This window comes from Periophthalmus magnuspinnatus, chromosome 21 (assembly GCF_009829125.3).
Source record: "Periophthalmus magnuspinnatus isolate fPerMag1 chromosome 21, fPerMag1.2.pri, whole genome shotgun sequence".
Classification (NCBI taxonomy): Eukaryota; Metazoa; Chordata; class Actinopteri; order Gobiiformes; family Gobiidae; genus Periophthalmus; species Periophthalmus magnuspinnatus.
The window spans coordinates 7,847,192-7,859,931 of record NC_047146.1 but is presented as its reverse complement, the minus strand read 5'-3'; positions in this window follow the sequence as shown (position 1 = coordinate 7,859,931).

The following is a 12,740-nucleotide window of genomic DNA, read 5'->3' as shown; positions in this document are numbered from 1 at the left end:
TGAAATAGAAGACTGTAAAAAAAGAGGATGGGCTGACTCGAGAGAATAACTCAGAGAGCACAAGACCAAAATAGTCAATGTGTTTCTCATTTGGTGTGCCTTTTGCACCTGTGTCTGTAATTGGCTCATTGTATAGACCTCCACCTCCAAATAACTACAGTCAATGGAGGATCATGCTGAAAGCAGATAAGAGAAGAGACAAATCCACAGACTCTGGCAATGCAAATGCACACAGATGTGGGGGCAGTAAAAGTCACACGTTTTACTGTTCAGCTACTGCAACATTTAGTATTTTATAATCTTCACTTTCATTTTGACATGCACTATTTTGACAAGTCTGCTCAGCTATCATTTTGCATGTATAGAGATGTCTGGTAAATAATCAAATGGACATGATCATTGCATTGTTCTGGTGATCACAGAAGAAATAAGCCAAAAAACAAAAAAAACAAAAAAAAAACAAGTGGATATGTCTTGAGGCATGTCACAAAGGAAAGCGTTATAATTTAAATGGTAACTTATCCTATTTATAAAGCATTTTTCTACATGCATTGGGCACACAAAATGCTTTTTATTAAGGATCCACCATTCACACGCACACATAGGCAATGGGGGAAAGGTGAAACCAGAATTTGTTTAGGGAGCCGGGATTCGAACCACAAACGTCGGATTAAGGGACAACACTCGTAGCTAATGCAGCTTAAAATATAATAAAAATAGTTTCAAACATACAGCCAACTTGCTCATATTACCTTTGAATACATTATTTTAGCTCAGGTAAAAGAGTTTCTGCTATAGTGCAAAACTGTTTCCAATGTGGAGTGGTTAAAAGACCGCCAACGTAAGGCTCTGTATTTAATGCAATTCCCATTCCTAGTGACATTTTACTCAAAACATGTTTCCTAAGTCCAATAAATAAACTGCTTTTTTACAAGAGTCAGAGGAATTGTCAACTTCTCAAGCTAAAATAATGAAATGCCAAACGGATCCTGGTCACTGAGGTGTGTTATTAACCACTCAGCCATCATATATTACAAGATGTACTGCTTTCTCTGCAATTTCACCAGTCCATTAAGCCCCCAAATGCAAAAGACAGACAGGGCAGAGAAAGTGGACAAGGCCTCACTGATAATAGTGAAAACAGTGTTGCATTGTGTGATATGCATTAAGACTCAAATGACAAAGCAGAAGCATTAAAGTCATTTACTGGCCATGGCATACTAAAACCACTCACCCCCATCTATATTTGAATTAAAAACACTATATAACTTAGTATTAAAGCTTATATTTCAGTTTATAGAGGAACAATGGCTGGTAATTGTAGTGTACCAAAGAAAAAGTTCAAGATAAGCACAAAAGACACGAGTATGACGGTCTTGTGAGGATTTTAAGTGGGCAGAAAAGCAAAGACTCCAGCAAAAAAAAATAAAAAATCTGTTTCTCTCAGTCTTTCTATAAATTAGTTATATTTGTTTTTCTTTTCTTGTTTTGTTCAGAATGAGAAGAACTGCAGCCGCAACTTATAAATTTACCTCCAGAAAAATATGGTATCAAACTGAGGTTTTTTTATGTTAGATTAAGCTTCCTCCTGTGTGTCGTTCCTCAATTATAAAACATAAGGAGAATTTTCCATTACCTGCTTAGTTACATTTTACCTGTACGATTATATGTACGATTATATGTATGATTCTGTGTATGATTCTGTGTATGATTATGTGTATGATTATCTGGGGAGTTTTTAATCAAAAGAAAGTTTATAATTAGAGCTACTCACTGCCAAAATATCAGTATTAATTGTATTGTCAGAACAAAAAAGATGTTAAAAATTAAAAATGTCTGAATAATTGTTTACAAATGGCAAGTTAATTAGTTTTAAGAAGTAAACAAATGCTATCCATGTGCTTTGCTTTTAGCTTTCAGGACAAACCTATTAAAGAAAAGTCTGTTTAAAGTGTTTTTGGGTTTTTTTTGGCCTCCTTCCAGGGCCGGCTCAGCCTATAGGCAGACTTAGCAGCTGCTTAGGGCCCCGAGGCCACCAGGGGGCCCCCAAGAGCCTGTACATTTACATTGAAAATAATCTAATATGCAAAGTTTTAATGGAAACAGGGCCTGTGTGTTTACAGCAGCCTAAATATCCCTCGCAAACGATTACATCTGCTGCCTATATTTGTTTTTGAGCCGGGCATAGGTGTGGGCAGCTATGTGTTTACGCTGGTGCAAGGACCCTTCCCCTGAGGTGCTCTGAGGCAGATGAGGTGCGTTTGAATGGCAGTTTTACAAGTTTGATTGAAAGATAGTGAGCTTAAGTTCATCTAAAGTCTTGGGAAATGCATCAAGAACACAAGACGATGATTGTTCTGGGAAAGACGTGACAGGACTTGAAATAGCCTATTATTTAGTTCTTACTCAAATGGACATGAGGCCAGGATAAAACAGTGAAGAGGGACGTTTATATAATACATGAAGGATATATAATCTGAGCCACATGACTACAGCACGGTGAGTCAGCTTATTACATTGTCTGCTTTTCATTGTTGTCTTTTTGTTTTGCAATCAGTGATCAGCTGTGAATGTTTAGCCTTCCACAAGCTGCTCCTGTTATCAAATGAGTAACGTTATGGCAATGTTATTGTATAGGCTAATTAATATGCACATTTACTCCAAGTGTCCGCTAAAAATGTATGCAAATTTACACTGCGATTGTACTCGTAATATAGTCATCTTTTGTCAGAGGTGTATACTTTTACTTTTACTTGAGAAAAAGTTTTGGTTGAACACCACTTTGCAATTCTATGTGAGAAGCCAATATTATTTTGAAGTGTACTATTACTTAACTGTTGGCTTTTTCCTACCCACCTCCACATTATAATATAAATGTAAGCCCACTGTAGCCAAGTGGAGGACATTAAAATCCACCAGAAACCAGGAAAAAATGTCTAGAATTTCAAAAATCTTCCAGACCCCCCTTACATGTTTGTCTGCGGTTCTTGTGGCTATAGTAGTTGTGACATTCTGGATGTTTTCAGTGTGATGTTGGTCAAATACAATTGGTCGAGGTGGTGAGAGCAAAGTCATAATGTTGTCAAAAGTGAATCAATAATAGTTGTGCCAGAGCATATCCACTGCCAGGAGGCCCAGAGAAGAGAGAATTCATCTTAGGGCCTTCTGAAAGCTAAGCCCTCCTAAAAGCTAGGGCCCCTCGAAAGCTAAGGCCGGCCCTGCCTCACCCGAGAATTTGAAAGACAATCTCCTTTGTATTCGTCTCTCTATTTATTGATCAGATCATGCACTGATTGCTATTGGACTTGTCAGAACACAGACAGACAAAAGAATGAGGCTTTCTAGCTTTCCTGGCTGGTTAATGTGATTGTACTAAACCGACATCGCTTTGTTCCTCTGAGTGATTAAGACAAATAAACCACAGGCTCCAACTTAGACAGCCCCTGGAAGTCAGAACAGTGAACCATAAGAGATGTTCAGACATGTTTAGAGCAGCGGAGCACTTTGGAAGGTGTGAAGAATGAGAATGCAAACATCTACAAAAAAATTACGTACCACTCTACTCCACACAGACAAATGCCAGCTTTTATAGGTGATGCAACAGCTTGAAATTGGCAATAGAAATTTTGGATTTCCATGGAGCTGGTTGTGGACCAAAGTAAATCAGCTTTTGTGATTGGAAAAAGTAAGATGCTTCACAGTCCTTGTTCGACCTCACAGGTGTCTGCAGATCCTGTGAGACCTTAGTCTTATGTCAGAGGGGTTTGTGTGTCCGATTGGCATAATGTTCACCACATGACAGACTGAAGGAACAAATGTGGACTACAGAGCATGGGACAGGGAGTTGCCTAAGAAAAGTAAAATTACATATTGGCAGGTGTTAATAAAATGAATAAAATTGGTAATTGCACTAAAGGTTGGCACAACTGGATATTACTTTCTCTCAATACTGTTCCAGTGCAGATTAGTGCATTGGGATTGTGTAGAAATGGCAACCAGCTGCTGAAATGATGTTTTGGTTATCACTGCATGGGATAATATAATGACCACTACAGTATAAAGGGTTAAATGTAGCCTGGATCAGTTTTGCAGTATCTGACATAGTGTCGACAGTTATGGGTCAATCACCTTCGAGCTGTAATCTGAAATGGCATTTTCTTCAGTCGCTGTTCTGAATAGGCCCACAGTGGATTCACATCTCGCCTCATGTATCAGCTGCAGTTAAATATGAAACTATTGTTTACAGCGTCTCCAATGGTCCCTCATGACAACAACATTCCACTGGACATTCTACTCTGCAGGAGAAGAGTATAAATCATCCTACTCTGTCCTGTACTTGTTATTTTACAGTAATTAAAATGTTTGATATCAGAGACACAGCCTGCAGCTTGGACATGAAAGACAAACTCTGTCATACACAGTGTGGTGGAGCGATGTGTGAGATTACACACATGCTGCAGCAGTGATGGCTCCCATCTGGAGTATATTAGAAAGATGCAGTGTCATGTTTCACATAGTCTAGCTTTTCACATGTGAGACAGACAAGAGTAATACTACTCAAAATATATATGATACGGCTTTTAAAGCACTAATCCCCGAGTCAGAATGGAGACAAATGAGGCCACTGAAAGACCACACTGAAAGATCGTAGGCCTTTAACACTTATTCATTCTGTACATTTAACTTTACAGATGATGCTTTTTCACTGCACATTTTGTCGGATTTTTGTTCTCAATGTATTAGTTTGAATGTGAAGTCGTTGCATATTACAGGGGCGTCCTCAGACTTCATTATTGGTGCAGAGAAAAGGACGTCACATTTCCTGGAAAAGACCTTGACTCTTTCCTTGTGGGACACGGTGCAGAAATCTTAATAAACACACAACTGAGAGGTTCTGGCAGTAAACGGAGCTACAACGTGCCGCAGTGAACTGCCTTTAACCTGCTGTCATGTGGGACATATTCTCCATGGCGGCACGAGAGCCAGCGCTGTAATGACCATGCTAATGCTTGATTGCATTTAATTTGATACAAATGAGCATATTATCCAGCAATTTACCCAGAGTAATTATTACATAATCTGTCTCTCCTAAAAGATTATGGAGCATCAAACACAAGTGGCGGTGCTGAAAGACAATTTGTTTCTTCAAATCACTTTCTTGTGGGGCAGAGATTCTGTCATAAACTATGGATTCCTGAAAACTGCTGAAAGATTCCCGACAGACCAGCATCTAATTGGACCTGGAGAAGAAGGACGCTCCTCCTCCTCCTTTTTTACAGTTCACCCCTGTGTTTCCCATTAAAATAGTTTCCAGCGACTGAGGAGAGGATTTGAAACAGCCACCCTCAGGTAGTACCTGCTGCAGCCTCAGCCAGACAGTTGGGCTGAACTCTATAGGCCCAGCTCAGGCTGAACACCATCCAGAACTCTTCAGACCTCCAACTGCCAAATCCACAATTTTACTTCTCTTGAAACACACAGATTGTCTACTTTGAATATCTGTTTTAATCATTAGTGGCAATGATAAGCAAACAAGAAAAACAACCTGCCTCAGACAGTTCAGTGTATAGACTGACGTGCAGTTCTGATTTTTCCTGATTTTTCCTGCAAAAATGTACTAAATGGCTCTGTCGACCTGCTTGTCTAGATAATATTATGGCAGGCTAAAAAATGAACATTGGAAAAGTAAATTGTTGCCATCCAGGAGCCAGCTCTGCTGCATAATGTTAAGTAGAAGCTCTACTAGCATCATAAGCATTCATCTTGGTCTAGTGCAGTCGACCCTCCAACTTGTAAGAGCCATAATGTATTCAAACTTCATTTTCAACAGGTTCAAATATTAAGCACAGTTATTTTGGTCCTTTGGTACAATAACATATAATAATGATCTTAATGTCTCTCAAATGTGCCATGTATCAAGCTAATAATGAGGAAACATCTGATATTTGGTTTAAGCATACCACATGTGCAGGTCTTCGTCACGGCTGGAGGGATCATTTGCTGCAACCCATTCCCATTTTTTTTTTTTGCCTTTCTACACTTTTCCACTTTTATGTCCAACAAAATAACACCTCTATGTATTCACCCTTTACACAGCCGTCCACTTAACATTTTTGGTAACCAGATATGTCTTTTTGAAAGCTACTGTCAAAACACCACAGTGCGATAGCGAGTCGCGAGGAGCTGAGTTTCTCTGACAGACGAATGGCTAAGCGTTACCTTCTTGATGCGCGTGTGAGGGCTTGTCTGAACAGCAGAGGCCATCGCGGGAGGAAGGAGCAGAGACGGCTAATTGTGAGCAGGTGACCATCAGACAAAATGGTGGACACTGGAAAAAAAACAATATCCATTTCTAAACAACAATCTTCTGCTTCACAAGCTGTTTTCATTTTCTATAACATTCCTTAATCCACCTGGTCCTATTATGCACGCACTACACACATGGGAAGATGCCTACATGTACTGTATGGACGGAGACGCGCATTTTTGCCCCAAACCTTCATTACATTCGTACCAGATGTAGCTGCCAAGTGTTGCGTCGATGCATGCAAACCACAAGCCTAAACAATGGAGAAAGACTGGCATTGATTAACGAGCCAAGGACGTATACGGGAGATGCACAGTGAATGTATAGATTGAGTTACACTATGCAAAAAGCAGCTCACCGCCTCAAGTGGTTTGTTTATTTCCCAATGACAGGTTAGTCTCTTGATTACATGTGTGCGGCGTCTGGAGTACATATGGCTGTCAGGATCTACTTCTACTGTTGGCAAGAAAACACAAAATATTAGAGTTACTAAAGTAGTCTAGAGTCAAAGGCCTTGTTTCTTTCTGGAGAGAATAGAAAACAATTGGTTAAAACAGCAAGGTGAGTAATGTTAATTAATTAAACAAAAATTGCAAAGGACAAATGAGAGGCAGTAGAAAAAGTTAGATGAACAAGGCATGATTACTACTATTACTACTTCAGCTACTCTAATCATATTCTGTATGTGTTTTTAAATGTGGAAAAATATTTTCTAAGTAACTGGCCATGTCTGAAAAAATATTTTGACTGGTTGTTGGCAATGGGAGGTTAAGTCTAAGGCCTGTCACAATAACACATTTTGAAGTTTGATATATTTCTGAGGTAAATATAGACGATAAACGATAATACTGAAACTAATATATGCCACTGACACAGTAACCAAAGAGCAAATTTAAACCATAAAAAACTATTCTAAATCTACAATACTGTTTAAAAAATGAGCTGCAATAAATAAATACTTGTTTGTAATAGGCCATAGAAGTTATTAATTCAGCCTTTTTATGACTTGAAGTCAAAAAATAACCAAACATTTCCCAGTAGTGCAAAGAAAGTATACACACGATAAATATTAACCCCCAAAAATATTGCTCCAGTTTTCATATTGTGAACGATAAACTGATATAGTGATTATCGTGACAGGACTAGTCAGGTTAAGGTTCATTTACACTTTATTGTCACCGTAGGAACCTGCAGCTGGGACCCATCTCCAGATCTTGGCGTGGTCAGGACTAACTTAGGTGGAGCATTTGACTTATTGTGCATGTTGTGGGTTGCAGGTTGCAGTGGTATTATTGTATTGTTACAACACTGTTAAACTCATGATCTCATAATCCTTTTGTTGAGTCTGATCCGTATTTTACTTGAGTCCATGTATAAAACATTAACAATAAATTACCATAAATATTCCGATTAGTTCAAACGCTCCTTTGATATGATGGAAAAGTTAAATCTCCTCCCTGACTACTCGTCAAGAATATGTCAACTAAACAGCCACATTTACTTTCAAAGTTGAGATAAAACAGTCATGATTATAAAACAAGAATTGGATTGGAGAGTAGAAAAGAAAAACAGAGACGATCTAAAATATTCCACAAAGCACTGGTCTAATTCTCGATGATTTAAAACATCCTCTTATGTTGAGTTATTGGTGGGTAAACCACAGTTTCCTCCACAGAGCTTCATGTATCTCAAACATTATCACTGTATGAAAACCATCTACCTCTGTCCGAGACCAGAGCCAAGCAAAACAAACACAGCAGGCTGGATAAATTATGGCTTATCCAGACAATTCACAGCTTTTAGGAATCTGAAGAGGATGTCACAGACTGTAGTATGACATAATAAGGGTTACACAACGACAGCGGACCCTTGGCTCCATTTCTAAAGTCAAAAAATGTTGTGAGATATTTGAATTGTTGAGGGAATTTGTTTCCTATACAAGAATTTTAGTTTAACACTTTGCTCTGTCCTTGTTTGACCCTGGCCTGGTCCTGGTTTGGTCCTGGTTTTGTCCTGGTTTGTTTCTGGTTTGGTCTTGGTGTGGTCCTGGTTTGCTCCTGGTTTGGCCCTGGTTTGGTCCAAGATGTGGCTCTGGTCTGGCTCTGTTTTGGTCCTGGTTTGGTCTTGGTTTGGTCCTGGTGTGGCCCTGCTGTGGTCCTGGTGTGGTCCCGGTGTGGTCCTAGTTTGGTCTTGGTTTGGTCCTGATGTGGTCCTTGTTTGGTCCTGGTCTGGTCCTGGTTTGGTTCTGGTTTGGTCTTAATGTGGTCCTGGTTTGGTCCTAGTTTTGTCCTGGTTTGGTCCTAGTTTTGTCCTGGTTTCGTCCTGGTCTGATCCTGGTTTAATCCTAGTTTGGCCCTGGTGTGGTCCTGGTTTGGTCCTGGTTTGATCCAGCTGAGCCTGTAGATTTAGCTTACCTGTAGATTTGCTTCAGTCATTTGTTTAAAACTGATAAACTTAAATAAATATTTCATAAAACTCTGAACTAAAACACTCTGACATTTTCAACATAATATTTTAGAATGTAGAAAACACTGAAACCACTGTTCCCTTCAACCTTAGAGTAAATCCATATTGTATCACACATTATGAGGCTACACTAAAACGCCAAATTCTCTCAACCTCAAGATGTACATTAATCCGCTTAAATTGCACCAGTGAGAGATGATGTAACCAACAAAGTACACTCGGCTGACTGTGGTCTACCATGAAAACCATCAAGTAACTTTTTCTTTCTTTTTTTGCATTGAAAAACTGTTGTAATTTGAACCAAAATTATTGACGATCAAAACACTAAACTAAAATTAAAACTTGACTAGAAGCTGAAAACTTGAACCTACTTCTTTGCAAACATCTATCAGGCTTATAAGACATTTTGAATCACTTAAAACTCAAACTCAAGAAATGCATATTTTGGTTGTTTGTTTTTTTGTTTTTCGATTATGATATTCAGACAATATTATAGCAGTTCAACCAAAACATGTCTTTGCATATATTACTTGAGGTTGAGGTGTTAGACAGCTGTGAAATGACTGTGAAATCACCCACAAAAATGCAGAAATGCCACTTTAAACCCTTACTTTGCAGACTTTAATTTTAAACTATATCCATATTCAAATTTTGCATATCTTCAAAACAATATGATAGTATCGCCATGATGATAATCTGCCCACTAGGGACGGATAAGATGCCACAAGATCGTTTTTCCTGGACAAAAAAAGGGTTAACACTAGTGCTTCACACCTCAGGAGGAGCTGCAGTTGCAATAAGCAGAGCTACAATGACAGCAAATATAAAGTCCAAAATTATAAACAGAGCTGCACAATAGAAATTTCCAAATCTCGTCTTGTTCTTGTGAAACCAATCCTGCATCTCATCCCAGCCCCACCGCCCAGCTTTATCAATGCCATTCTAGCCATAGCAAACCCCAAATGTTCCCCAAATGCTAGCTTTTTAGCCCTCATCCAGCAGTGAAAGCTGAAGAAATAAAGTCAAATGTAAACAGTGTGTCTTGTTGGTCGCTGTCTCACAAAGTCTTGATTGTTTGGCCTCACACCTGCACACTGTCCATGCCAGTCTCTGTCTCTGTCCTTTTCCACACTGCCTTCTTTGATCCACATCTTGGCTCAATGCTCCAGCCGCCGGGTCAAAAACAAAGTCACAAAAACATATGCATGGGGTTAAGATGGAAAAAGGGCCCTGCAGCCAATCCCAAACACTAATTTTGACATAAGTTGGGTACAAAACGGGGGCTACTTGGGTTTTTTTCCATGAGCTGTCTGAATCAATAGGGTCAATATGGCGAACATAGCCGTAGAGCGGTCTGAGTTTGGTTTGGATCGATTTCCAGAGAGCGCGAAAGCAGAGTAAGAAATGACAATGATTACGGCACACTTACAGCTGAGCGATGTGGTGTAGGTTTTGATGTAAATTTGTTCTGCCGTCTGTGACACAACAGTCTTTAATGGTCCAAATGGAGAAAACAAAGACAACCAGACAACTGTGATGACATCAAGTCCCCCACAAACCCACTCGGATGCCCCGCCACCGTTCTACTGAGCTGCCGTCGATGGAGGGATTAACAGCAGCTTTCTCTGACAAACAGTAGTGCTTTTCTTGAGTATAAAAATAAACCAGTCCACTGACTTCCAGTAATAACAAGTACACATTCTTGAAGCAATTTACAAAGTGCACCTTTAAGTCTCCCTCATCAACTTTATGTGATTATTTAAAACCTTTTTTTTTTTATTCCCCAACATTTGATTTCCATTTATCCTTTGAAACTTTGTCAACAATTAAACAGAACGTCCTCATCTAAGGAGCGCACACACTTCCTCCAGGTCTTGTGGGGGGATCGCGAGGCATTACCAGGCCAACTGAGAGACAGCCCCTCCAGCCTGTCCTGGATCTTCCCCAGGGCCTCCTCCCGGTGGGACATGCCCAAAACACCTCCCCAGGGACATGTCCTGGAGGCATCCGGAACAGACGCTCGAGCCACCTCAGCTGGCTCCTCTTCAGGAGGAGGAGCAGTGGCTCTGCTCCTCCTCCTGTGTACCTGAGCTCCTCACTCTATTTATGGGAGCACCCAGCCCGCCTGCAGCTGTCCTTTCAGTCATTATCCACAGCTCATGACCATAGGTGAGGGTAGGCACGTAGACTGACCACGAAATCAAGAGCTCTGCCTTTCGACTAAGCTCCTTGTTCACCATAATGGACTGATACTGCGACCACATCACTGCAGAGGCAATTCATTCATGGGTAGTAAATAATATGACTTGTATGTTGTAGGCTACATATACAACAATTGCTGCTGCCAACATGGGTGGTGCTGTAATTGTTCAGGTGTTGTATTTATGTAACACAAGACTCCCAAAACAGCATAATCATAGATACATGTTTTGGTGCCATGCTCTTAAATGAGTGTGGAAAATGTAAGTCCTCCCCAGACCGTTGCCCCACACTGAGCACATTGGGCATCCTCTTAAACAGCTTGTTTGTGCCCACATATTAACACTGACAGCTGAGATCATGTTTTTCACAGTGCTGCTATAAATAATACCATCAGTCCTGGTTACAGTGTCATAGAGTAATGGGGAAAAGTGTGCTTTCACTTTGGTTGCCTGCAGTGGGGACAAATGCCTCATTGTGACTTTAGTTTTCATTAACATAACATCACTTGTTGTGTTTGTGCAGCACAACAACAATCACCAAAACAGAGAAGTAACCACTGCCAAATATCCAACTGATACCAACTGGGATAAGGCCAAACGGTTTAGGTCACTGCTAGTTAATCTTGTTTGAATATAAGCAAAGTGTGATTAAAATAATGATCACAGCTTTTGACTTGAAGGCCTGTCCTGCAAACTTCATCTGAAAATATGTTTTACTTTAAAGGGCCCATTTTACACTATTTTCTGATCTATGTTCTAATGTTGTTTCCTCATCACAAATAGACCTGGAGTTTTGTTTCATTCGCACATGTTTAACACACAAACTCTGCTTCTTTAGGCTGAGTTCTTCTCTAAAATGGAACTCATTCTGCTCCACCTTGTGATGTCATGTGGTAATACAGGAAGTGCTCAACTGTGTTTTTAAACTCCATACGCCTTCACTAGAATCACTTGGATAATTTCAGCTCTGGAATTGCCGGTCTCTATTGAACAAAAGGTAAAACGAGCTGTTAACATGAAAACTACCGCTTCATGACATCACAAGGTGGAACAGAGCGTTTTGAGTTTTGGAGATGTAGACAGACTAATAATAAAGGATTATACAAACAAGAGTGAATAAAACAAAACTCCTAGTATGTTTCTGAGGAGATAACAGCATTATAACATGACTTAAAGCTCACAAACGTCAATTTTGTGTAATATAGGACCTTTAAAGTAAGAGAAAAAGATTTAAGATAAGGCTGTTTGGTGCCATTAAGTGTTTTTCCTTTGCACTGTTCTGTATCTAAAACCAGGGCAATCTTCTCAGACACACAGCAGGGAAAGTGTTCATCTCAGAACATCTGTGAGGTATAAATCAGGCCCCAGAGAGGTGACCTCAGAAACCACTGGCTCTCACAGCCACACACAAGAAAAAAAGACTTTTAGCAACGCGGAATTCAACTAACACAAACTGCAATGCATCACTTTGAGTCTGAAAAACACAAGTTATGTTCAGCGTGGGAATTCAGCGCTGGAGGAATGAGATAAAAAATATACCTTAATGACAACATGGAATCAGCACCACATTATGTTAAATGTATCTACAGAAATGAATGTTAACCTGTTCCTAAAATGAATTATATGTGCACATTTCACAAACGTAACATCCCTGCAAAGCTTGGAACGTCACGGAATGCAGCATTTTAGTAAATCCAAAGGTAAGACTATTGACTTTGACTGTCCAGTAGGCCTACAGGAGGAACAACGGCAACGCAGATTTGAAA